Raw genomic sequence first — 27,826 nt, 5'->3', positions numbered from 1 at the left:
TGTTTCTTCTTCTACTTTTTCTGCTTACTTTGAAGGTTAAAAAAAAAAGACTATGCTGCATTTTCCTTTGTTTATACCTTGGGCATAAAGGGGCCTGAGTACCAGTCTACAACTGATTGGTAAGAACTTCCAGGAGGGGGCAATATTGCAGAGTTGGTCACAGCCAAGACCCCAGGTTGGGTTGCCCAGGTTCAGTGCTGGTGCTGACCTAGGTGTGTGGTTTAACCTCACTCCATCTCAGTTTCTGTAAAATGGGGACAATTAAAACACCCGTCTCACGTGTTTTTGTGTGGATCAAATTAAACATTCCAGGTAAAGGGTTTGACGTTGTGCCTGAGACCAAATGATAACTGTTTGTTATCATTATTGCTATATGACCATCACCACACACCCAAGAGATCCCAGCTAACCTCTGAGCAGTTAGATCTTCCATGCTTCTCCTGGATAGCTCTGGAGAAAAGGAATCGCCTCTTTCAGGAAGCTTTGGCTGCAAAACAAATACTGAATAATAAATAATTAAATAACAGTTTTAAAAGAATATAGACATTTGCACAACGGGTAACCAAATGCAAAACCGCATTCTTCTAATTCATAAAAGATTCCCCTGCCACTTAGCTGTTTAGAGGCATTTACTTTCTAACCCTTTTAACCAAACAGAATTCAAAAATAGTGTTATTCTGTGGTTTCCCTAGAATCCAAATTTAATTCAGTTGAAGGAAAGGAAAGGAGGAAAGGCCTGAGGCACTTCATGGCTAGTTACAGAGCAGAGAGCATTCTTATGTTAAAAATAAGTCCACTGGGGCTTCCCTGGTGGCGCAGTGGTTGAGAGTCCGCCTGCCGATGCAGGGGACACAGGTTTGTGCCCCGGTCCGGGAGGATCCCACGTGCCGCGGAGCGGCTGGGCCCATGAGCCATGACCGCTGAGCCTGCGCGTCCGGAGCCTGTGCTCCGCAACGGGAGAGGCCGCAGCAGTGAGAGGCTCGCGTACCGCAAAAAAAAAAAAAAAAAGTCCACTGGTCCAATCTTTGTTTAAATTTGTCTGTTCCATGTACTGGAATTTGTTCGTTTGTTCAGGTTTTTTTGTTGAAGTGAAGTATTTTAGGTTACAGTTGCAGGCTTTATATGCTTTTTTGCCACAGATAAAGCAAGTGGGCTTCATCGGATATTTGATCGACATAAACTCACCAAATGACTAGTTGGCTTAGCCAAAAGGACAAGGTTAAAACGAATCCCAGGAAAATAAACTCTCTTATTCATTAGCAAAATCAACTACTTTCAACTGTTGGTAGAGAAGCAAGCTCACTGTGTACCCTCATTTCCTCACCCATCTTAAAGCCCTGTCTCGGGGGGCAGGGGTCCCAAAAGGTCCCCTGGGGTTGATAACGTTCCAGTGAAGGCTCACCTGAGCTCAGGTTTACATCCTCCCAGTGCTCCAAAGTAGTCAAAGCTTGACTTCTCCCCCTATACAAAACGAAACTGTGAAGGCTCTGGGGTGTGGACCAGTTTAAATCACAGCCACCAAAAGCCCTGAAGACATGCCAACCACAGAGCCTCCAATGGCCTTTTGAATTCTTATCCTTCTTCTGTAGAATCACCTATAGAATCAGTTTTACATATACTGTGCTTTCCAGGCATTAAATCTTGCCACTAATCCTTTACAGCACAATTCCTTCCTCCCACCGGGAGGTAATAAAAAGGTGCATCAGGTTCTCCTTCCTTTGGATCCCAAGAGCTAATAATTTGACATGTAAGTTATTCACAAAGGCTTAGTTTTACCCCAAACAGAAATGTGTGGGTCGGTTTCATTGTTGCTTTTGATCTGTTTAATTCCTGATACACCCTCACCTACCCATCAAATTCAGAAACAAAGTTCTTATGTATCCTGGCTTCCTTAAGCAAGACAAAATTAAGGAAATGCTCTAAGCAAAAGAGAATGCTGAGGTGGGGGGGATAAATTGGGAGATTGGGATTGACATACACACACTACTATATACAAAATAGATAACCAACAAGGACCTACTGTATAGCACAGGGAACTCTAGTCAATATTGTGTAAAGGAAAAAGAATCTAAAAAAGAGTGGATATATGTATATGTATAACTGATTCACTTTGTTGTAGAGCAGAAACTAACACAACGTTATAAATCAACTACACTCCAATAAAATCTTTTAAAAATAAAATAAATAAAATTGGGAGATGGTATATAGAAAAAAAAGAGAGAATGCTGAAAAGGTTATGGTAAAAGATAAACTGAGAAATCAATGTCTTAGGACTCAGTGGCTGAGAACTTACCTAACCAAATCCATCTTCTCTAAAATAGATATGACGGTGTCAGTCTGACTAGTAGAGCTACTCTCAGGAAAACAAATCAAAGGATCCAAGTCTACTTCCTAGACCAGTGGTTTTCAGATTTTACCAGTTTCCACGGTAAGAAATACATTTACACCTTGACCCGGTACCCAGACACATAAACTGAAACAAAGGTTTCATGAGTCAACACTTGCCCCACCTACAGGCAAGGCACAATGGTGTTTTCTAATCTACTTGAGTTCATGTTTTAAATGTTGGCTGTGACTAAGCAAATGACTGGAGTTCACAGTTTGAAAAACCATGACCTAGAAAAGCACCTTCTGTACTACGTAGGTCACACAAAGCATTCTTGAGGCAAAGGCCAGCTTTCTCAAACCAACTTCAGCCACTGGTTTCCAATGGCCAGTGTCAAAAAAAAAAAAAAAGTATTCTGGCACTTGTTAAAATGGTAAAGAAGACTTTATTCAAGACTACTGTAATAGGAGTAACACAATAGAGGAGGAAAATGGAGCTCAACTCCAAATACAACAAGGATGAGTGGGGATTTATAGCCAACGAGCAGAGTGAGGGAGTCAGTGGATGGAAAATCACTAAGAGGAGCATGAGGGGTGGGGAGATTCTTGCTAATCTGACCTAACAGGATTCTTGCTGAAGGCCAAGGACATATACATCAAGGCTGGGGGATGAGCAGTTTGATCAGACATCAAAGTGGCGGGGTTGGGTGGGGGGCACGGGGGTGGATTCTCACTAAAGGGATTTAGCAGAATTCTTGCTAAGACTGGGCTGGGCAGGCCAAGGACAGGACAGGGGCCAAGGTCAAGGCCTCATTAAGAAGAGGAGCCCAACTACAGTTTGGTCACCAGCTGTGGTCAACAGAAGGATGGAGATCATTTTGTTATTACAACTGCAGGAGAAACCCTCAAAGCAGATACTGACGTTACCTCCCAGAAGGCAGGACCACCTTATGGTTCAAGGTGTGGCTTGTGGGACTCCTAACTAAACCCCTGACCTCCAGAGACCCCACTAAAATGACAAGGAAGGAACTAAAAGAGATCAGGAGACTTCAGCAAAGGAAAGACTTTAATGGTTTTTTGGAAGACGAGATGCAGATAGAAAAATGGTAAAGATTTAGCAGTAAGCTGCACGCGAGGGGGTAAAAGCGTAAAAAGATTAAAAACTGGGGCCAGTCCTCCTCCAGAACCCACAGAGCTTTCAGCTTTTAAGGCATCAGACACCCAGAAAGACAGGTGTGAGTCTCGGGCCTGAAACAGGAGAGCCAACCAAAGTCTGAATGTGGGCTGGTCGGATCTCCATGTGCCCTTTCCTACCTCTTTCTGCCAGCAAGTCTCCCCAGTCCCACACACACTACTGCCCTCTCACCTCCACCCCGTCAGGGATGGGAGACTGTGTGCTGGAGAAAATTAACCTGGGATTCTCCAGACCTGGGGACACCAGACACGGTGTAAGGTAGGGAGAAATGAAAACGAGGGGTTGGGGTAAGTCACACAAGGAAGACTGAGCCAGGCCAGGCATCCCCACTCAGCCACCCCACCACTGCACGCACTTCTCCTGCAGGTAAAGATATGGACATTTATTTTCTGGATAAACCAAAAGAAAGAACCTTTAGATATTGAAATATGGGAGTCCCCAAGAAAAATGTCCAGCTCACCACTCACTGGACCTTGAATGCCCGCCAGTTAAAAAGCCCAACGTTAAAAACATAGAGGCTCCAGTCAGCTAAGGGTTCAAGGCATTTGAAGTCAGCCTCCAAGGTACAAGAAACTGAAACAGACACACCAAAAATAGGAACCCCGAAAAAACAGACAATACAGGAAACAAAAGAAAAAATTTTAAATGATTGAAAAAAAAATTTTTTTAACTGATCATCTCCTTAGAAAAAGAGAGGATGTTAAGTATGTAAAATCAAAACAAAGTGTTTTTAAGATGAAACAGCCAGAAAACAAGAAATATGCTCATTAAAATTGTATTAAACAGTTAGAAGATAAAGTCAAAGAAATCTCCCAGAAAACAGAAGGAGAGAAAGAGGAAAGAGATAAAAGACATAAGGAGAATCCACAAGTTTCAAATAAAACTGTAGGAATTCCTGAGGCAAAATGTAAATTGGAAGGAAAGAAATGTACATATGTATGTATATAGATACAAGACTCTACAAGACTTTAACTATAAAAGAAAAGTTCCTATAACTGAAAGCTAAGATTCTCCAAACTGAAAAAGACCACTGAATGCCCAGCACAATAAATTAAAAATGACCCAAAACAAAATCATATGTCATAAAATTTCAGAATACCAGGTTAAAAAGAAAATTCTGAAGGGGAACACATCACAAACCAAACAATGGGGATCAAATGGCTTCAGACTTCTCTCCAGCAACACGGGATGCTAGAAGAGCGTGGAGCAGTGCTTTCCCGTTTTTGAGGGAAAATAATTTGTGACCCAAGATTTTATACTTGTCCAACTACAAATAAAGTAAAAAGTAGGATAAATACATTTTTAGACATGTAAGAACACAAGAAAATTTACCTTCTATGTATTCTTTCTTATGAAGCTGCTAAAGGATATGCTCCAGCAAAACAAGGGAGTAAATCAAGAAATAGCCAGGAAACAGGAAATCCAACACAGAAGGGGCAAAGGGAAGTACCAGATGATGCTGAAAGAAAGTCCCAGCACAAAGCCAGAGGGCTCCAGGGAAGGTCTCTAGGAAAAAGTTGTCAGGGATAAAACCAGTTTTAGAATTTCAAAATAGAGATCTTATGTTTATAAGAACTACATTGCAAGAAGAATGTGTTAATCAGTCAGAGATTGGGGCCTGTTACACACCAATTCTTGAACACATAAAATCTCCTGACTTTCCTTTACAGACAAGTACATTTAAAAATTGCCTTGTGGGTTAGCTAGACCTTGAGACGATTGGGAAATGAAGATGGAACCCTTGGTCCTCAGCGAGAAAGGAGAAAGCAGATCTTATTGCTAAAAGTTAGCAAACTTAAAATATGCTGTTTGAAAAGGGTGAGGATAAGACACGTCTGAAAGAGATCATGGTATTTAGTAACACCCTTAGGATCTGTAAGTGGCCACCATATTTGCCAAGGAGAGTAAAATCTTCACAACCAGTGAAGAGATCCTGGGTAATTAAACCCCTGTTTTCCCGGCTTTGTTAGTTTGTTCGTTATGATTCTAATTTCAGAATGCATGGCACCAAGTTCTGTTCATTATGGAGACTGATTTATTATGGAGACTGATATCTTTTTCTTGCAGGGTGGAGATCCCACCCTCCGAGAAAAAGATACAGAGAACTGAAAATGTCTGAGCCTTTGGAAGACAACATTTAAAGGCATTTAACAGATCTGATGAAGACTGTGAAAAGAATTAAAGGCAGATATACAGAAAACAAAGGCATTTTTTTTTAAGTAGGCAGTTAAACACAGTAAAAAACAAAAATCTGTTCAGGAAAGAAAATGTAATCGTAATTCACTACTTAGCTATACAGTCAGCAATATTTAAATAGTTTAATAATGCAAGCATCGTGCTCACTCACAACAAAAGCAATATATTATATGGGGGCGGGGTAGGGGTAAATGGTATTAAAATACAACACAGGAACAAAAGTGTGAACAGGGTTTAGGAAAACAGACAGTGAAGTAGCAGAGCTAACAATAGCAGGGAGTCACTGCCACCTCCAGACGTGGTAGCTCAAGGTCAAGGGGAGGAGCAATTATCAGACCTCAGAGAGCAGCTGATAGGGCAGCTTGCCAAAAGAGGAGGAGGGGTCTCATTCAGGAGAATAAATACCCCATCCCCCCATCCCGTCTCCAATCCAGCCTCCTGCCGATGCCTCCACTGACCAGACCCAACACGAAGCCAGAGGATAAGGGAGGCTGTCCACCTCATCCACGAAGGTCGGCCTCCCCAGGAACCCCCAGGTTTAAGAAGAATACATCTGGAAGAGGCAGACAGACAGCGTCCAACAGAGAGAGCTAAAACATCATGACTGGAAGACATAAATAATGTCTAAAATTAGCACATCAAAAAATAGCACCACTAGTCTGTTTTTTAGAACTGAAGTAGCCAACATTTGAAAGCCATTGGCTCTGGAAATCAGGAAGAGATGGCAGAAGGTATACCAGACGATACTGTTTTCATGATCCAGTTTAGAAGCATTACTCTTCTTTTAATTAATTAATTAATTATTTTTTTTTTTTTTTTTTTTTTTTTTTTTTTTTGCAGTACGCGAACCTCTCACTGTTGTGGCCTCTCCTGTTACAGAGCACAGGCTCCGGACATGCAGGCTCAGCGGCCATGGCTCACGGGCCCAGCCGCTCCGCGGCATGTGGGATCTTCCCGGACCGGGGCACAAACCCGTGTCCCCTGCATCGGCAGGCGGACTCTCAACCACTGCGCCACCAGGGAAGCCCCCTCTTTTAATTAATTTTTATTGGACTATAGTTGTTTTACAACGTTGTGTTAGTTTCTGCTGTATAGCAAAGTGAATCAGCTATACGTGTACATATAGCCCCTCTTTTTTGAATTTTCTTCCCATTTAGGTCACCACAGAGCATAGAGTTCCCTGTGCTATACAGTAGGTTCTCGTGAGTTATCTATTTTATACATAGTAGTGTATATATGTCAATCCCAATCTCCCAATTCATCCCAATGCCCCTTCCCACCTTGGTATCCATACGTTTGTTCTCTAAGAAGCATTAGACTTTTAAAATACTTGTTTATATTACTTGATTAGAAATAAAAATGAATACAATGTTGAAAACATCAAAAAAAAAATAAGTAGGCATAAGGGAGAAGAAAAATGCACCAGCTTTGTCATTTGAATCTAGCTATGGGACCCTATTTAAGTCCTGTCACCTCCTTGGGTTTCAGTTGTCCCAGCTGTAAAACAAGATAATCGTCCTACTTCGGAGGGAGGTTTGAGAGAGTTGAACGAGATGACGAACATGAAGCACTGGGCACAGAATGAGCCCCTCAGCTCAGGAGAAAGGGACACACAGAGATGTAAAGAGAGGGAGAGAATCTTAAAGTGCCTAAAAGGCAATGACTATCTTTATAAAGGTCTGTATTTTATAGCTTCTCCTGAACCCTCAGCATCTAACGGAGTCTGGCTAATGGCAAAAGCTCCGTAAAAGTTGGTTGGATGAGAGTGGTGTGCTGTCTGCCTCTCTCCTCGTTTGATGGAACAGGACAAATTCAAGGGCCTGTGATTCACTCCCCAAGGTTTCATCTTGACCTCGACCTTGCAGTCAGACTCACTGCTCAGATCGTTCCAGTTCCCTCCCCGCAGCCCTCACCTCTCCAACCCTGCAGCCACTCCTACGCCATCATAATCCTGTCCTGCATGTGGAGCTTCCGGGACCCATCTTCCATCCCTGAAGCCTCACCCCAGCCTAAATACCAAGTTCTCTGCACTCACTGCTTTGAGCCTCTTTCGTGATGATCGTGAACCAAGCAGGACTAGACCTTCAGGAAGGAAGGTCCATTGGAAAGGCTCTCTTGACGATGCTCTATCAACAGCTTCACAGCAGGAAACGAGGCCCAGCAGTGCTTTTCTGATGGCGAAGGCAGGACTGAAGAGCCGGGTGACATGGAGAAGCATCGCTCGTGGCCCTGGCACAGATTCAGGTAGCCGTGACTTCGCCTGCTCCCACGTCCAGAAAGGCTCCAAGGGAAGGTTCTGATTTCGCCCTCAGGCTGCTCTCTGGCTACACACGCTCCTCCAGTGGATGCCGTGCTGCATTGGAGAAAACAAAGCCCTCTGAACTGGGTATCTGTTAACGCTCGTTCCCCATGTGGGACCCATTTTGCGATGCCCATCCATGCCAGCCTCCATGGTGGCTACCAGGCCCCTTGTGTACGGTGGTAGCTGCTCCTTGTCTGTGGGTGTCTCCCCTGTGCAGTCGGGGTCCAGGGCTTTACCTGTGACCAGGGCCCGCCTCCAAGAAAGATCTCTTTCCCTGATGAGAGAGGTGCAGGAGGAGGACGCCCTTTGCCAAGGCTCCCCTCGCCTGCTGCTTGGGACCCCGTGGTATGAGAGGCCCCACCAGCACCTCAAACTCAGCTCACGGAAACACGACTCACCACCCACCAGCAACTCCCCTGCGTGTACCTGTTCTCTGTTTCTGACACACCTCCTCTCCCTGGATCAAGACCTCGGAGTGATCCGTAACATCCCTCCCACTCTCACGTTCAGTCCCTTACCAAATTTCACTCACTGCTCCTTTTCTGTTTCTCTCTACCTGTCCCTTTCATTTACATCAATGATCTTTGTTTTTGTCTTGACTTCAATACTAGTCAAGGCTCTTAGGTTGCCAGAAAGGAATGACCAGTCAACCTGAGGAGGTTCTTCAAAGGCACGAGGGCGTGTCACTGACACAGAAACGGAAATGCAGTTGGGCCTCGTGGGAAATGAGGTTAGACCTGAAAAGGCTTTGGGGATACGGTTCCAGCTCACTTTTCCTCCTCTGGGGCCATCTGGCCTTCTCTCTTTGTCCTGTTCTCCTGCTTTTCTCTACCTCGATTGTTTATGTTTCAAAGTGATTATCCCAACCCCTAAATGTGCTCTGCAATCTAAAGACAGCCTCTCATTTTGTTCAAATTCGGGAGAGAGAGGCTTGATGGACCACTGGCCAGCTGGTAGATTGGACCAGCCTCGCCAGGAAGCCAGCTTTGATGCCAGCATCTGGATTAGTCCAGGTGGAGTCGTGGGTGTTCACGGTGATCCCTGGGTGTGCTCCTTCATTCCCAGGCCGCAGGGCTGTTAGGGAGGCACCTCACAATATTCTATGACAGCTGCTCCTAGAAGTCGGGGGGAGGCACATCCAAAACCGAGTTTTTACCTTTCTGTTATGAAACGAGGAAAATAACAGGTAGGTGTGTGTGTGGGGGGGGATCATATGTTGATAGGAGGTTCCTGATGTCGTTTTTGGGAAAGACTGTCATGTATACAGAGATAATGTCTTCTCTGTTTATGGAGGATGACATGTCTTTTCACTTATGAAACAATAGTGGCTTAGATGGTTGTTGTTGTTTGTGCCATTATTTAGCAAAATAAAATGTTGGGACACCTATGTCAGTCCCTTAAATTTGGGGGGAAACTTGGCTGGTTCATAAAATCCAAATGTCTTGGAAACATTATACCACGTCTTGCCTATTTCAATAGCTTCCTAAATGGTCTCCCCACTCTCAAGATCTCCTCCCCATCTATCTTGGACATTACTGTCAAGTTAATCTCTCTAGAATGTATGTTAACATATTATTTCCTTGTTGAAATCTTCAAGGGCTTTGCAATGAGTATGAAATACAATAGACAGCCTTTGACCTCTAAACACCAGCTTCAACTGCATTCCCAGCCCTTCCCCACTGCCCCTGCCCAACCTGCCACGTGTCCCACACGAGGCCCCTCAGCCTTAACCCGCCCCTTCCCATGCTGGGCCCACACTTTCCATCGCACCTCCGTGAAGCCCTCTGATGCTCTCAGCTAAAACGAATCTCTCCTGACTCTGAATTCTTTTATTAAAACATTTATACCTTCTCAGGACACTTATTACATTCTGTATCATCATGTGGTATTTTGTGCATTTCCTATATACCCCACTAATTACAAACCCTTGGGGGTGACCACCTTGCCTATGGAGCAAGCAGGTAAAGATGGAGTCACACAACACAGGATTCAAGCATGGCTCTGCTCTGTGTGATTTTTTTTTTTTCCCGATACGCGGGCCTCTCACTGTTGTGGCCTCTCCCATTGTAGAGCACAGGCTCCAGACACGCAGGCTCAGTGGCCATGGCTCACGGGCCCAGCCACTCCGTGGCATGTGGGATCCTTCCGGACCGGGGCACGAACCCGCGTCCCCTGCATCGGCAGGGGACTCTCAACCACTGTGCCACCAGAGAAGCCGTTCTGTGTGATTTTAGGGAACCTCCATTCCCTTGTCTCTAAACTGGAGAGCATAGTACCAGCTGCTCGGGCCGTGGTGAGGTGAGCGAGACCAGCCATGCAAAGTCCCTGGGCTGTGGTCATCGAATAACAAAAGTGGTCATTTCCCTCCTCGTTGGCACGGCGTAGACACTCACAAAACGCCTGTCCAACCCAGAACCTCATGAATGAGTCAAAAGTCACGCCTATTGAGGCCCAATATGGGATCTCGCTATAAAATTAACATTTGTATGTGACTCGTAATGTTACCAATCGGTAGAAATTGATAAGAGGCCAGCCGAGAAATTCAGGCAAGGCCTTATTGGGACTCGCGCTGCAGCAGAAGGGAACAAAAACAAGTAACAGGTGCCCTTGCTTGCTCCCGAGGGGCGCTGTCTCTTAAATGGGGTGAGGCTGGGGGCGGATCAGTGGGTGGGGCTGGGGGCGTGGCTTAGGCGGCCTGCCCACCCCCTTGGTGGTGCCGTGTGCGGGCTCATGCGTAGGACCCTGCTTTCTCCCCAGCACCTGAGAAGTGGCAGCTGGGTCTTGGCCTTTCTGTATCTTGTTGTTCATAACTTGGCCCAACTGTTCATGCATGCAGCTGTTTTTAGTCCTTCATAGTTTCTTTGTATATCCTGCTGCTGGAGGAGACGTGTGTCCAGATGCAAGCACTGCAGCAAACGGTCCCAGGTCCCAGCCTGTCTCAATAGCTTATCTCTGAGGAAGATTCCAGTAGAAGAGTTTGAAAACATTTGAGCAACACAGCACATTGGAAGGAGAACCCTGCTTCCCAAGGCGACCACCTCAAAGGACAACGCTCACGTGGAAACCTATGCCCTGAACTGTTTCGTTTTTAAGATGTGGTTCCTCTCTTTTGCGGCCACACCTCATAAATGTATCTATTTGGTTTTGACCATCTCTCTGTTCTCTGCTCAACCTTGGCCGACTGGCTCACCTCAGCGGCTCAAAATCAAGCAGAAAGTTTGGGAGACACAGAAACATCTGGAGGGACATCTACGGCTGAACTTCCTGTTAAGCAAAAATAGACATTCTTATGAGAGAAGCCACTTTTATTATTTGCAGCTGAGAACAGCCTAACAGACACAAACACAAGAAGCGACCTTACCCGGTTGTTTTATAACCGGAAATTGGGCTGAGACCACACAGTGTGTTTCAGGGTGTCCATGGGAAAGGTGAGATGGACGAGTTACAGGACGTCAGTGGTGCTCACTAGTGTGTGTGCAGCAGGCACTATTCTAAACTCTGGATGTGCTCAGTCTCTCATGGTCCTCACAGCATCTTATGGGACAGGAGGTCTTACTGAGCCTTTTACAGGAGAGGAAACTAAAGTGCTAAGAAGTGAGATCAATTCCCAAGGTCACACAGCTGGCAGGAGGAATGGCAGGATTTGCTCCCAGGAGGGCAGAGACTCTAGGACCCACCACCTGCTTTATCACTACTCCATCAGGCCTCCCTAGCGACAGAAGGTCCTCCCAGATGCCATCATTTGGGGGCCAATCTGGCCTGAAAGTGTCCACAGTCTTACCTTTTGGTCTCATTTCTACAGGGGAAAAAAATGAAGACTAAGCATGAAATGCGCAGGGTGCCTCTTCCGTGCCTCACGCGCATGTTTGCTCTACTTAATTTCACCCCTTCCTCTCCATCTCCCGGCTGCTCCTCCCTGCTCAGCCCAGCCCCGCCAGGCTCACTGCCTCCTCATCTCTGCCCCCTTTTTGCCCCCGGCTGCCCTGCTTTCCTAACCACGTGCAGACCCAGATCCTCATACTGCTCTTCTAGATGTTTCCTTTGAGTCCAGGTATTCCACCCTAGACAGCCTCCAGAGATGACACGGGAGGTTGGGAGGAAAAATCAAAGCAACTGAGAATAGTTAGAAAAACTAGATTGCGGGCTTCCCTGGTGGCGCAGTGGTTGAGAGTCCGCCTGCCGATGCAGGGGACACGGGTTCGTGCCCCGGTCTGGGAAGATCCCACATGCCGCGGAGCGGTTGGGCCCGTGAGCCATGGCCGTTGGGCCTGCGCGTCCGGAGCCTGTGCTCCGCAACGGGAGAGGCCACAACAGTGAGAGGCCCGCATACAGCAAAAAAAAAAAAAAAAAAAAAAAAAAAAAAAAAAAAAAAAAAAAAAAAAAAAAAAACTAGATTGCAAATTCCCTTATCCCTACTCAATAAACAGCCACTAAAATCATGGTGACGATACCTAATTTTTAAAAATGTGTTCAGGGCTTCCCTGGTGGCTCAGTGGTTAAGAATCCTTCTGCCAATGCAGGGGACACGGGTTCAAGCCCTGTTTCAGGAAGATCCCACATGCCACAGAGCAACTAAGCCCGGGCGCCACAACTACTGAGCCTGCGCTGTAAAGTCCGTGAGCCACAACTACTGAGCCCACGTGCCACAACTACTGAAGCCCGCGTGCCTGGAGCCCGTGCTCCACAACAAGAGAAGCCACCACCATGAGAAGCCTGCGCACCGCAACGAAGAGTAGCCCCTGCTCGCCACAACTAGAGAAAGCCCACGCGCAGCAACGAAGACCAAACGCAGCCAAAAATAAATAAATTAAAAAAAAATAAAAATAAAATAAAAATGTGTTCAGTTCTATGCATTTAAGGCTTACTAACACTCAAACACTATAGTTAAGATGGATTTAATGCATATTAATTTAGAAAAATAAAAGCTCGCAGACACAGTAGTAATAGATTTAGAGCCTCCGTTCTGAGCAGAGCATGTGTTCCTTTCCAGCTAAGAAAGTGCAGCAGCCGGAGCTCTGCTTGGTCCAGAGAGGCGGGGCAATCAGCAGCAACACTCCAGGCCCTGGGGCTTCCGCTCCTCAGCTTTTTTGAATGTCCTTCTTGCCTGTCTCTGGGGGTGAAGTACTGACCCTCCACACCAGGCACAAAGAATGCCTCCTCAGGTCCCCAGGACACAGGACTTTCTCATCATATCTCGGAACAGCCTGGGTCGTTATATAATCTTTCCTTTGCAACTTTGAAAGGAAGAGAATTCACTTTATTCCTCCTTGGAATCCTCACCCTCTCCCCACCCTGTCCTTCAAAACTCATAGCACTGAGGCTGGTCAAAGAGACCCTGGAAGCTGGATGAACAGATAAGAGCTGCAGGGGTGGCAGAGTTCACCATTGGTGAAAACGTTTGTCCACTCAAGGACGTGGCTTTGCTCACAGCCGTCCCATGGTCTCATCCTTACCCATCCCCTCTACATTCCAATCATAAAGGGACATGGAGATGGGAAGATCTCAGCAATAATACAACATCCTTCCTCAGACATTCCTTTGCTGCCATTCAAAAAACTGGCTTCTTGGCTTTTATGTGACAGGAAGGTTTTGCAAGAACCAACTGTGATTCTAAGAAAAGCTTTTGCTCAGCAAAGTGAAAGCCCTCCCATCGCTGCCTGCAGACTGCTGACAATGTCCCCTGTGCTGCCCCGAGAGACGAGGAGGAGCCCCAGCCCAGCACCAGGGCGCTGACCTGCTGTGCATCTTGCCCCACCCAGGAAAAAAATGGGTGGTGGCGTGAAGAGCGCCAGGGCTGGAGCCCCAGGGCTTGGAGAGGGAGAGAGCGGCCAGCAGCCAACCTCTGCAGCTGCTGTTTCCTCTGCCCAGGTGCCTCCCTAGTCCCTTTACCCACACATATGCAGCTCACCCTTAAGAGAAAACTCACATGCCGATGCCACCTCCTCCGGGAAGTCTTCCATGGATCCTTCCAGCAAGAATTAACCACCCTTTCCATTATTCTCCCCAGGACCCTTTGTTTGTAGCCCCAGTCTACTCTGTATTTTTGTTATATTCGTCGGCGTGTTAGGCCCTCCCGCTGGTCATCAAACCCTTCAGGTCAGTGCCTGTGTCTGAACCATTTTGTTGTTTCTTCCCCATCCACACACCTTCTCCCTCTCCAATCTCTCTCTCTGTCCCTCTCTCTGCCTCTCCATTTCTCTCTGTCTCTCCATCTCTCTGTCTCTGTCTCTCTCTCACAGATACACACAGCAGGGCTTGTCCCCAGAACTTTTTGAAGGACGCTTTGAGTAGCACAGAGGATCTGTCCTCCACTTCCACAAGGAAGTGTGACTAATTCCCTACAGTGCTTAAGGGGGAAGCGAGTTTCCAATTCAACCTGAAATATAAATATGAGTTTAAACCACACCAGCCCTGATCCCTTTTATGGCACAAGAAAATACTCTTCCCCTTTGGGACAACTGCATTTTCCAAGTCACCTTCAAAAACAAAACACTTGCATTAAAAAAAAATCAGAATAGTTGCACCTTTTTTTGGTAATTGACTTTACAACCATATTACTTGCTCACAGTAATGTTTCTGGGACTCAGCATCATCATGTTGAAAACCAGAGAAGCCTTGGAGAAACATCCTCCACCCTGACTAATTTACAAATGTGGAAACCAAGGCCGTGAAAGATGCGGTGACCTGACCTGGTCCACTCAGCCTGTTGGTGGCCAGGCGGGGACTTGGGCCCAGGCCCCTGGCTCTGCTGTCTTATTGGCTGGGAGTTGGCTGGACAATGGTTTCTGTTGGGTTTTCCATTTTAAAAGCAGAAGTGAACATTTCAAGTTTTCCGGTCCTGTCCAGCCTCAAGATTCAACTAGTAAAACAGGAAAAAGAGATTGGAACAGGGGAACATCACTTCCCCTCTGACGCCTGTGAGCTCCGAGACCCTGGACGTCGGCGGGGTGGGGCGGAGGGGGGCTTGCTGTGGCCTGTCCTCCACCCCCAGGCCTGCTGCCTTCAATCCTGTCCTCGGTTTAGACAGCTGGGCTGTGCTCAGTCACGACACGTGGGAGACCCCTGCTCTCCGGAGCAGAGAAAGGGAAAGAGGCCATTTGATGCCCCCGGTCTCACAAGATAAACTGCACAAAGGCACCAGTGTGTGGCTGCGGCCGGGGCGGCGCAGCAAGGATGTGGTAGGGCCTGGAGGGGCTGGAGCACGATGGGGGAGGCCAGGAAGGGTCAGAGAAGGAACTCAGAAAGCATCAGCGCACGGCTGCCGCCAGGAACCAGCCAACCACACAGGGCCGGATGTGAACGAATGAATGAACGAGCAGGGGGAGTTACAGCCCCACCTTCCACCCCCCTCGGCCTTGGGTGGCTCCTGCCTCAGTTTATCCACCTGAACACTGTAGGATGAGGCGTGTCACGCAGGCGGGTGGCGACGGGAGTGGGACCCGAGGCCGGCCATGGCTCAGGCTGCGGCCGCGCACGCACCACGCAGGCGTGACCAGCCAGGCCTGGACGGCCCAGACTCGACCACAGAGCCCCTCCCCGCGTCTCGCAGCCCTTCGGGCCCGTCCGCTCCTCGTCCAGCATATGCTGACTCAGCCGCAGCCTCGTGCCCCAGCCCCGACCCACCTGGCACGGCATGACCTCACTGTCTCGTCACCCCAGTCGCCCCTCTTGTAAGCCTTTCACCCGACCCTCCCTGCAGGGCACCGCCCAGCTCCCCGGCCCCCTCCACCCGCCCCGTGCCCAAGGCCACTGCTTCACGCACACCCCTCGCTGCCACCTCCTGGAATGAATCAGGGAGCCACCCCAGGAGGCCGTGCGCGGTCCTCAGGGTCACCAGCAAGCTGGCGACAGAGCCATCATCACTACCTGCAGGCTCAGGATACCCTTTCCGCTGGCCATGAACGCCTTCTCTGCTGGGGAAACGGTCGAGGGATCTTATTCTTTAGGAAAAAGTTTAAAGGGAAAAGATTTGAGGAAATGCCCAGGAAGAGGGCGGGTGGGGATCAGGGCGTGGCGGAGCTGTGACTAAGGCGTCCTGCCGAGATGGCGTGGGTTCAGAGCAGCCCTTTCCCTCCACTGCGGAACCTGGCAGCCTCAGGGCTGTGGGCTGCCTCCCGGGCACCAGCCGGAGATCCACCACCATCTGAAAAGGAGCGGCGGCTCCCAGAGGTGACGGGGGGCGCCGACGGTGAGGAGAGTTGCGCCAGGCCCCTCCTCGTGTCCAGCACGCCCGCCCACTGGGGCTTGTCGTCCACGTGGACAAACAGAAGGACACTGGTGGCCGCCGGCCCCGCTGAGCCCCTGGAAGGCCTGCGGTCCTGCCCGCCGGCCGCGCTCGCAGGCCGCAGCTCCAGGGAAGCATGTGCCCGGCGTTGCCAGGGTCCGTCCGCATTCGATGGCGGCACCTGCAAGCTGCCCGCAAGGAATCGGGCCGCGGGGACGGAAGGAAGCAGACGCCACTCAGGACGAGCCAGGGGCCTCCCTCCAACCCAGTCAGGTCTACGTCATCCCCCTTTTACGGACGTGGAAACCGAGGCTCAGAGAGGCTGTCGCCCGCAGAGGTTGCACAGTAACCGCGGGAGCCGGTCCGAACCCCTTCTCACCACACTGCCCGCCCCGCCCTCCTGGAGCTGAGCTGGCGGGCGGCCCCGTGATGATTCCACGATTTGGTATCTAAAGTCACTTCCTGCTCACAGGTCTCCAAGCCCTTCCCTGATTCCCACTGCCTCAGGCGGGGAACCCAGAAAGTGCAGAAGCCTTTCCTGGTGCCGGACACACCCCACGACGCAGGCCCGGGGCTGAGTGGATGCTTCTATTGTGAGAGCATCCTGCGGGGCCCCTCCTGGGGCTGAAGGAGGGTGCAGCGAGACCAGCAGAGGCTGCGCCGGCTGGGAAACTGGGCGGTTTCTGCTCAGGCAGGTCTGGGGAAGTTTCAGGTCAGGAACTGCCAGGTGGGCAGGGGGCTTCTCTCCACAGGCCGCTCGGTCATGACGCACGTGGGGGAGGCCAAAGCCGGCCCACCAGATGGAACCGTGTCTCTGAAGGTCCTGCTCCCCTAGGAGACCTAATGGCCCGAGACGGCTGGGGATTCTTAGTTCGGCCTTAATTTCCAGCAGACCGGATACTCTTTTGGTCTTTCTCCCCAGAAGCCTCTTAGACAGAGGAAGGGCCATTTCGGGGTGCGGGGGGGTGGCCACAGAGGATCCCCGGTTGACGCCAGGCTGATGGGGTAAATCCCCACCAGGCAACCCTGGGAGGAATCTGCCTTCTTAGTCTGCGAGTGTGTGAGGGCAGTGAGGCAGAAGGTAGGTGTGGGTGGGTATCTGCCTGGCTGGGTTTCAGGGCAGGGGTTGCTGGGCTGATGAGGTCAAGGTCAGTGTGAGGTCTGTGCAGCCCTGGCCGGAAAGAACCCCCCCCTCACACTCATCCTCCTCTCTTGCCATCAGAAAGTCTGTGGTTTCCATGGAAACCGAGCGCCCAGGCTAGGAGTTGGGGGAGCCTCTTGCCCCTCTTTCTGTATCTGCATTCACCCCCTTTCTCACTTCCCTGCTCCTCCCTTGTCCATCCTGCACATCTGCCTTCCCCCAGGTGCCCCCCATTCATGCACCCCAGTCTCCTCCCCTCCCCCATCCCTGCTTGTGCCCCTTTGCAATAAGGACACACAGTAGGGACACTGCTGTGCCAGCTCAGAGCCCCTCAACCTTGGCTGCTGTGGCACAAAGTGCCAGTCGGTCCCAGTGTTCTGTTCTACCCATCTGCCAGTTTTCAACTGAGCAGAAGACCACCCAGGATAACGATGACGCTTTGTATCTCAGTGTGGTGCTAGGGCTAAGTTCAGGCCAAAGGGAGGCCAGCAAGGAGGTCGTGTACAGACTTTCTTCTTCATTTTCCTTGGTAGGAGGTGTGTGGACGTGATGGCTGGGGCCCATGCAGCCATTCTGGCCTATGAAACACGTCCGTTTGTACACCTCCCAAGATTTGCTCAGCCATGGCTTCTCTGCTCTTTGCCACTAATGATGCTCTGAGAGGGTCACCTGACACCCACCGCACTCTTGCACGCCACAGAGGGTTTCAATTTTTTAAAGAGAGGTTCGTTGAGTTCCATCCCACCTTGTGGGCGAGGTCATAGTGCACGACATTTCCCCTGCTTGGCGGGGTCAGGCCCCCGGTAGCAGGTGTTCCTGGTTCGACACGCTGCTCCAGACCTCAAGTCAGAGGCCTCTCACCTCCCGCCCTACGGCTTCCCCGTTGCTGTTGATGAGCAGACACCAGGGGACCTGCTCTCCAGGTCCACTGACTCACCTGGCCGGGCCGCTGGGCTGCAGATGGAGACGTGCAAGTCGACAGCCCTGCCGGCCACTGCTCACTCACCAGCCGCCCCTTGTGCCCTGGTTCAGCTGTGGATGCTTCTGCTGCTGCCCGGGGCTCTGACTTTCCCGAGCAGGAGAGGCAGACAGTGCCCCCTGGAAGGTGGGGTCCTGATGCCCTGTGAAGCCCACGTGGACCAATGGGGGCTGGGCAGACAGATTCTTCTCCCCTCCTCCTCTGGTCCAAGCCCCAAGGGGCCTTTCTGGAGACCACCCCCCCCCTCACACACACACACACACACACACACAGACACACATGGGGAACAAAACCACTGGCTGCGTCTGTGACCACCAGCTCTTCGTGTCTCCCTCCCTCCACCTTGGCCTCGTCTCCCCCTCGCTTCCTGGGGTCACACTGCCACTGAAGTGCTGATGCGTTTGCTTTGGCCTCAAGCTCTGGTTTCCAGAGCACTTGGGCTGAAACAGGGAGACGCTCGGAGGATGGCAAAGAAGCAAGGTGGGGGGAGCCAGAACACCGAGAATCTGGAGAATCTGGGAGCGGTTGCACCCACCCTGGACCACGTGCCCCTCAGCTTTGTATCTGAGAAACCAATGTCTAGTCTGTTTAAGCCACAGCTATTTTGGATTTTCTGCAACCTGCAACCTTACCCTAAGACACACAACTGCCCTTGCCCTAAGACACACACCCTTACCCTAAGACACACAGGAGGACCACCTCCGGGCTGCAGTTCCCTGGGGACTTCTTTCTCTGGCACAACATTAAAATACTTCTAATCCCTTTCCTTCCCATTTCACTTTCACTGGCGATGCCTTATTTTCATGCACACGGCATTCCTACTTGGGAGGTCGAACAGGTGCGATTATTCCTTTCCCGTCTCCATCCCTTCCTACCCATTTCCTGCTTAAAGGATAAGGAAATGAGATCTCTTCGAACTTACATGATTTGCCTACAAGCAAGAGCTAATGATAGAAAATCACTGTCCTTCTGGCTTCTGGGCCATGAAGCCAGGCTGCATCATCACTGCATCCCCACCCTTCAGAGGTCACACGGTTTCGGAGTCACCGAATTTCCAGCTCTCCTTACACCATGGACCGCCTCTCCTGCCCCTTTAAAGTTAGAAGTGGCCTGGGGTCTGGCCGAGATCACAACAGTGCACACAGAGGTGATATGTGTCCTGACAGGAGCTCTAGAAAGCAGTGGTGATGCACCAGGCGTCTCTCTACATCTGGCCTGGGGACCAGCAGACCTGGGGATGGTGCTTGGTCTGGCTGCCCCACTCCTGGGGTGAGGCTGGTGTGGAGAAGGGCCCCGACCCACTCACTGCTCAGTGTGTAGTGAGAAAGAGAAGAAAACCTTTTGGGTTTTACGCCACTGAGACTTGGGGAGGGAGGGGTGTTGTTTACCGCAGGATAACCCAGCCCATCCTGACTAACACACACATTCAATGGGCAAGTCAAGTCCAGAGATTTGGGCTTATTTTGATTTGTTTTCAAAGGAGACAAATGGAAGGCAGTTTTATTAAATATCAAAGATCTTCTCAAAGACCCTGGGGAAGGGCGTGTCCGCTTGGCTGAAGCGTTCACAGCAAGGGTTCTGAAAAGGCTTCACGATTAAAACCAAGGATGCACTTCATTTCTGGGCTCCGCAGTCCCACGCCAAGTAGAGTTTCCAGGTTTCGGCCATCACATGGCCCTTTCCAGGGCCCCATGTGACAGTCAGTTAGACATTCGGATGGATCAAAGTGCATTTAAAAATATGTTTTTTAAGCTGCAAGGAATTCATGGTTTTATACTTAGGAAGAGACAAGTCACCCAATAAAGGCAATAACTACATCTCATGCTGTCCTCCAACTCCATAAGGAAATCCCACTCCACACACTGCCCCTTGAGTGGAGAGAGCTGGGAAAAGGGGAAATAAATCCATTCCTCCTTAAAATCCCTCAGCCTAAAAAAAAAAAAAAAAAAAAAAAAATCCCTCAGCCTGTCTGGAAGCAGCACAGCTCCTGGGAAAAGGATGGGCCGATCCCCTTTTTAGGGGCTCCGGATGCACATAAGGATGGGAAGAGGGGCTCTTCCTCCTTGTGGGACAGGGTAACCCCACACAAGCCTCCCTTTCTCTGTGAAACCATGCCAAGACCAGGGCTGCATTTCCTGTCCAAACGCTGGGCCCAGGAGAATTAAACACTTCAAGAAGGACACAGAATCATCACTCAAAATAGTAAGCTCTTTGCTTAAGAAAAGGGACTTGGGGCTCCACTGAGCCTGCAGTCGTTGCGAATCTCTGTGCACTGCAGCTCTATTTGGAGTGAACACTGGCCTGGTCCAGGGCCCGCAGGGTGGTCCCCTCACGCCCAGCCCTGTGTGGCCTCTGCCTGCCCATCTATCTTCTGACTCTTTGCAGCCCTTCCAACTACTCCAAGCCCACCTCCTCCAAGCAACTCCGAGCTACTCATCTCTCTGCTGGCCATAAAACAGTACTTTATTTCAAGCCAGTAACGGTATCCCTAACACTTAACTACATAATTAATAGTCCCATGTGTGTCATTTCATTATCCAACTTCATTATAAATTGTGCAGGGCAGGAATCAGGCCTCATTTACTTTTATTTTCATCCTGTACTCCCCACAAGGATTTATTTCTGGGGGCAAGATAGTCATTCAACAAACACGCTGCTTCATTTCACATGGTATTTGAGCCCAAGGCTGTTTCCTATTCTTAACTTTTTAGAATAGGTTTTGAGAGTCAAAGCACCAACAACTCACTCTTCAGAGATATTTTATCTGGGTACAGCTGGCTGCCAAGCACCAGTTTTCTAAAAATTGTAAACCCACTTCTTTTGGGAGAGTGAAATGACCCATGTGTGTCTGATTCTTTTATACTGAAAAAAGTGAGTGTCCAAGGAAAATTAAAAGACCTTTCCAAGACTGAAAGTATCAAAACTAAATTTAGAAAAACTCTGAGGGCTTCCCTGGTGGCTCAGTGGTTGAGAGTCTGCCTGCCAATGCAGGGGACACGGGTTCGAGCCCTGGTCTGGGAGGATCCCACATGCCACGGAGCAACTGGGCCCGTGAGCCACAACTACTGAGCCTGTGCATCTGGAGCTTGTGCTCCGCAACAAGAGAGGCCGCGACAGTGAGAGGCCCGCGCACCGCGATGAAGAGTGGCCCCCACTCGCTGCAACTAGAGAAAACCCACACACAGAAATGAAGACCCAACACAGCCAAAAATAAATAAAAATTTCAATGTGATATACACCAGTGCTAACTTAACCAAAGGCAGGCAGTGTCATTAAGTGTAATATAAAAAAAAAGAAAAACTCTGAAACTCCTGCACACAGATTCCAGTGCCTCTATCCTAAGCTACCATCACCTGTCATCCCAACTGAATTACTGTGAGAGGGTCCTAATTCACCTGCTGCCCCATAGGGTAATTCCCCTACTGAGGAGGGCTGGCCACTGGGATGTCTTCTCTCTAAAATACAAACCTAGTTGAACAAGACCCCTCCTTAAAATCTCTCGACGCTCTCCAAGTGCCTTACTGGGTCCCATAAACCCTGCTTACTTCCTCCAAACCTCCCCTCCCCTCCCCAGGGACCAAGACTTATTACAGAGCTTTGGCAAGTGTCCTGGGCTCTCGCCTGGAGTCCTGTATACAGTCAGCCCTCCTGCCCGCAGGGAATTGGTTCCAAGACCCCAGCAGATACCAAAATCTTCTGGATGCTCGAGTCGCTTTCATAAAACGGCACTGTACAGTTGGCCCTCTGGATCTGCAGTTGGTTGAAAACTTGGATACAGAGGGCTCACAGTATTTTCAAAAGGCCTTTGCCTGGGAGGCCTTCCTCAAGCCCTGTCTTCTTACCTCGGCCAGCTCCTACACTCTCTGCTGCAATTCAGAAATCAGCCGCCTCCCTTAAGCCTCCAAGATGGAGTCTGGAGGCCCCAGCCCTGCACAGGTTAGCACAATGGACGAGGACGGGCTGCTTCCTTGTCAACACCCCTCCTTGGACAGAAGGATTGGACACAGCAGAGGGACAGCTCTTACCCACTGCTGAGCTGGCGTGCAGGCTGAATCACCTGCACCCCGCACTACTTCATCCTTGTCTCTCTCTTCTTGTGGGAGGATGAGTATTGGAAGGTAGGGAGCAGCTGGGTCACAGGTAAAGTTAATTTTAAATAAGTTAAAAATGCATGTGGTGAGACCCCACAATACAAGAAGTCATAAGAAAAGGAAAACAATATCAACAGATATAGTCAATGGACTTGTGTCCACGCACATTTGAGTTACCCAGCAGGGCTTGGCCTAAAGAGTGTTTTAAAGAGAGATAGAAACAATTTAAAAATAGCACCAGCAATTCTGGGCACTAGAGGAAAATGGGACCCGAGAGCGCTGCCCCTCCAGCCAGGGTCCCTTCCAGGCTGGTCACTGCCTGAGTAAAAGGCAGCATCCTTGGGAACAACTTAAGGGGAGGTCTAAGATTTCTCCTTTACTCGCCAACTTCAGAACCTAGCACTGAATGACCTAACGCTCTTTCCGGGAAAATGCAGATTTTTTTCCAGCACACATGGCATTTGGAGCCTGAGACGCTGGGCTCTGAACGGAAGAGGAGAGAAGATTCTGGTAGAGCCACCACAGGGACTGCAGAAACCTTGAGGGCAGACTCAGGCCACACACAGGGGTCTCCTTCCCGAGGCAGCAATGCTGCAGAGAATGGATCACAGAGCAAGTGTGTTTGGGGCAGGAGCGGGGGGCTCCTGCTCTGTGGACCTCCATGGCCGCCAGAAGGCTGCTGAGAGCTTCCTTCTCCTGGGTTGCCCGTTAGTCCCAGACTCTCATACCCTTTTGAAAAACGACTGTGTCCAGATTTTATTTATTTATTTTCATTTTAACTATGTCCATCATTTACTGAATTACGTTCTACACCAGGCCAGGCCAGTGCTTCCTTGTATCAGGTACAGGGATCATGGGGACCCACACACATATAACTGGGGGAATATCAAGAATGTGATTTTTACCGAAAGGGTAGGAGAGGGTCCAGTGTGGCTCTGGTTGAAGCAGTTCTCTCTCCACATAGAAACTGCTGACCTACTAGCCCGTCGGCCTCACTAAATGGGAGGCCCGCATCTGTATGGTCCCCTGCATCTCCAGATTCTAGTACAGTGCCTGAGAGAGTAGGTGCTCGGTGAAAAACAATTTTTGCTTTGGTTGAATGGATGCCTAAATGTGAAAGAGTGAGCAAACCAATGAAAGAGCCAAGTTCAGGAGAGATAAAGTATTGAACCCCAAAGCATAAACCAGAGGAAGGACTCCAAAGGAACTACGGTGATGGAGGCCCTGTTCGTATCATGGGAGGTGACCAACTCTGCTGTGAGACTGGCCGGAAAGACCAACTTGGGAGGCAACAGAAACAAAAGTGCTGAATTGCATCGAATGTCTTAAGGACAAGAAAATACTGGAAACAAATGCTGTAGACCTTCTCTGCTGTGAGACTGGCCGGAAAGACCAACTTGGGAGGCAACAGAAACAAAAGTGCTGAATTGCATCGAATGTCTTAAGGACAAGAAAATACTGGAAACAAATGCTGTAGACCTTCTCTGCATGCCCGTGAAGTTCTCAGTTTCAAAACGAAGCACAGGAACGGGCCATTTCCTTTCCTGTCTTGGCTTCTATAACCACAGACGCTTTGGAAATCGCCAAGGTGTCGGACAAGAAACCCCTCTGGATTTCCCAACTATTCTTCAAAATCTGCGGAATCAGAGACCACCCTACGTGTTTCAAACCAAGGGGATTTAATACAGGGAGTAGATCACAGATCATTGGAAGGGCTGAGAAAAGGGGGGCAGGAAGATTATCCAGAGATGAAATAACGTGAGGAATCTGCCGCCACACTGGGAGGGCCTCCACCCCGCCCCCCAGGGCTGCCCCCAGGCTGCTGGCGCCAGCGTTACTCTGCGGGAGGCCAGGCCCTCCATTCTCCCAAGGCTCCCGCAGACCCTCTGCCGCCGCGGTGTGGAAGCCAGGCCACCTGAGCAGGACCACGAGGCCAGGCTTTGCTGCCATTGCTGCCACTGCCACTTCCAGAGGAAATAGGGCCATTCCTGTCTCCTGCCAACCCCTTGACAGTGCCTGCCACTGGCTGACACCGAAGTGACAAGGGACTCTGGGCAATGTAGTTTACAAACCTGCCTGTCCTGGCTCTGCAGAAGACAGCATGACAACGTGGGAACAGAGAGAGGCGGGCAGATACCGAGCACATCCAGAGTGTGGGGATGTCGTGTTCTAAGTCACAGGTGTGCACGCATGGGTGTGTGTGCAGGTATAAGTAAAGGTAGACACACACACACACACACACCCTTATGTCAGAGAGGCAAGGGATTATTATTAAATGAGAATGCCCCCCCCCATTCCATCTTGACACGTCTCAAAACAATTGCTTCAGTGCTGCCTCTGGGCTGGACCACAGAACCTTAACAGCTGGGAGGCTGTGGCCTCTGTCTAGTGATCACTGCTCATTAACATGAGTCCCGGGGACGGGCAGGGGGTCTGATCCTCCCTGGGCCTCCCAGAAGCTCGTGGCAGATCAAGCATGAGGGTTCGGTACGCTCACAGTACGTGGTGAACAGGCAATTTGTCACTCCCGGTTCCCAGAGGATTTTTAAGATTAAAAACAACCTGAATGACAGTATAGTTGAGGTAATAAGATTCCCAATACTCTCTTGATTCTGAGAATATTCAAGAGAAACTTTTCCTCCAGAGAGTTGAAATAAGAGACATTTTTAAATGACAAGAACTTTTAAGTAATACAAATAAGAACTATATTAAAGATTCCTCTCTGGAAATCTTTCTAGTAACAAAGAGGAGGCACTAGATGACCTGCTGAGAAGGTGCTTTGCTTTCTTGGTTTGGTTTGGACTGGGGTGTGAGGGAGGAGCGCGTTGATTTCCTTTTTTGTTTTTAATAATTCTGCGGGGCTTCCCTGGTGGCGCAGTGGTTGAGAGTCTGCCTGCCAATGCAGGGGACACGGGTTCGTGCCCCGGTCCGGGAAGATCCCACATGCCGCGGAGCGGCTGGGCCCGTGAGCCATGGCCGCTGAGCCTGCGCGTCCGGAGCCTGTGCTCCTCAACAGGAGAGGCCACAACAGTGAGAGGCCCACGTACCGCAAAAAAAAAATAATAATAATAATAGTAATAATAATAATAATTCCGCATATTTACAGAAACTATGCAAGAACAGTACAAAGAACTTCCATATATCCTTCACCCAGATTCCCAATTTTGCCCCATTTGCTTTCTCTCTCTCTCTCTCTCTCTCTTTCATCCCCATTACTTCTTTTCTGAACTATTTGAGAGCAAGCTGTAACCCTGATGCCCCATCACTCCTATATACTCCAGGTGTATTTTCCAGGGTGTAGTTCTCAAAAACAAAGGCCCTCCCCTACATAATCACAACACCACCGTCCACGTCAGGAAATCGGCTCTGATTCAACACTACCATCCAAACCAGAAACCCCATTCAGACCCCAGCGACAGTCCCATCAATGTCACCTTTTTCTTTCTGGTCCAAAACCCAATCCAGGATCACGCCTGGTATTTAGTCTCCTTCAATATGAAGGTTACAAAGGCGTTCTTTGTCTCCTGTGTCCTGGACAATCCTAAGAGCACAACCTTTCATTCTGTAGCTGACCCTCAGCTGGGCAGCCCAATCTTGTCTCAGGACCAGTCTCAGGCCACGCCCTCAGACTGGGCACCTCAAGGATGACTTCAGGCCCAGAGCACCACCACTGGGGCACACTGGGCCTACACGTCTCACCTGTAGGATTTTTACCCTTGGTCACCTGACCAGGTGACCAGCCAGATTCCTCCACCATAAAGTCAGACCACACTCTCCATTGCTAACATAGCTTTCGGGGAGATGCTCCCAGAAGATGCTTTGTGTTCTAATCACAAGACAGCAGTGCCTTTTCTTCATGCTTAACTGGCATCTTCTGCAGATTCCCTTTCGACCCTTCTGGCCTGGTTTGACTTGCTGTACACTTTGACGAAATGCTTTTTCTTCTGCTGAGAGAATGGAAATCCAGGATTACAGGCTCCTGGATTCCAGTCCTGTATTAATCTCTCTGAGCCTCAGTTCCCAAATCCACGGAATGGGGCCTAAATGGGCCCTAAATGAGTTCCAAGCTTTCTCCGGCTTTGGCATCGCACAATTTAGGTTCTAGTTTTGCCTGGAGGTCCCTGCGTCCACACTGTAATTGGCTTCTTGGCAACAGTCCTTCACTTTAGTAATGAGGTGGGTAGTTTGGGGCAAGAAATGTCTCCTGAGTCCCCCAGCACAGGGGCAGAGAAAGGAAGCACGATCCTTAGCCTTCTGTGACCTCTGACCTCTCGGTGGTCACAAACTGGAGCCTCCCCCAACCCCGTCTCACTGAGCCGACTCTTTGGGGAACGATCCCTATACTACTGGCCGTTCATGAGCATAGTTTTCCCTGCAAGAGAAGAGGTTTTTATTTAATTCCCCATCTGCTTGGTAAATAAACACAGAGACAGAAAGTAGATTGGCGGTTGCTTATGGCTGGTGGGGAGGGAGACGAGGAAACAGAAGGGCGGTAGCTCAAGAGAAATTGAAGAGGTTTCTTTGTGAAGTAATGAAAACAGCCTAAAACTGATCGTAGCAGTCGTCACCCAACTCTGTGAACACCCTAAAAACCATCGCTTTGTAAACTGTAAGTGGGTGAATTGTGTGATGTGTAAATTACCTCAATAAAGTTATTTCACACACACACACTGACAAGGAAGCACCATCTTAAAACTCCGAATCTCTCTGTAATGATGGACACACATCACCCACATGTGTCCCCGGTGAGGTCAGGTGGGAGAGGTGCTGGGAGCAGGGAGAGCCTGCAGGTGGGGGAAGAGCTGGTGCAGGAGCCACGTAGGGGAGGAGGGCCAGAGCCCAGCAGGGCAGACGGGGCTCTACCGATAGGTCCCGAGGTCTTAACTGGTAGATCGGCAACCAGGCAACTTCACCCCAGTTAAGGTGCGCAGGGATTTCTGGCAGGAGAGGACCTGGGGTCAGGCTGCCCGGCACGCAGTGCCCAGCTCAGGGACGTCACTGCCTAACACCCTCTCCCCTGCCAGCAAGAGAGGTGACACTTCTGTCATCTGTCCTCTCTGCCAGGTGATTTCATGGCTTCAGGAGCGGGAAGCCACAAAAAGTAAGTACATAGATGCCAGATATGTAGGTAGATAGGTGATAGATAGATAGATAGATAGATAGATAAATAGATAGACAGATAGATGACAGGCAGGCCTTGGTCGATTCCAAGGACAGTATAATGAGGTGGTCATTAGGAGTCCAGAAAAAAGCATGGCTATGGCACTGATCAGGGAAGAGCAAGTGTTGCACGCTGAGCTTGTGTGTTCCAGGACAGCCCTGTGGGGTAATGTGATACTAGAAAAGTTGAGAGATTTGCCTAAGCCGCCATGA

The 27,826-nt window shown here is 49.5% G+C and overlaps 1 long non-coding RNA gene across 1 annotated transcript in view; it reads right to left on the bottom strand.

Annotated features, from left to right (window-relative positions):
- The window catches only part of LOC308623899, a 150,091-nt gene that overhangs the window by 81,852 nt on the left and 40,413 nt on the right, over positions 1-27,826 (bottom strand). Inside the window, exons 2-3 of the long non-coding RNA XR_014016900.1 lie at positions 7,752-8,069; positions 411-487 (exon numbers count right to left, since the gene is read on the bottom strand). This is a non-coding gene — a long non-coding RNA (uncharacterized lncRNA). The remainder of the gene's footprint in view (positions 1-410; positions 488-7,751; positions 8,070-27,826) is intronic.

This window comes from Mesoplodon bidens, assembly GCF_964165515.1.
Source record: "Mesoplodon bidens genome assembly, chromosome: 10".
Classification (NCBI taxonomy): Eukaryota; Metazoa; Chordata; class Mammalia; order Artiodactyla; family Ziphiidae; genus Mesoplodon; species Mesoplodon bidens.
Note: the sequence above shows the minus strand (reverse complement) of the source record. Positions and strands in the feature narration are given on the sequence as shown.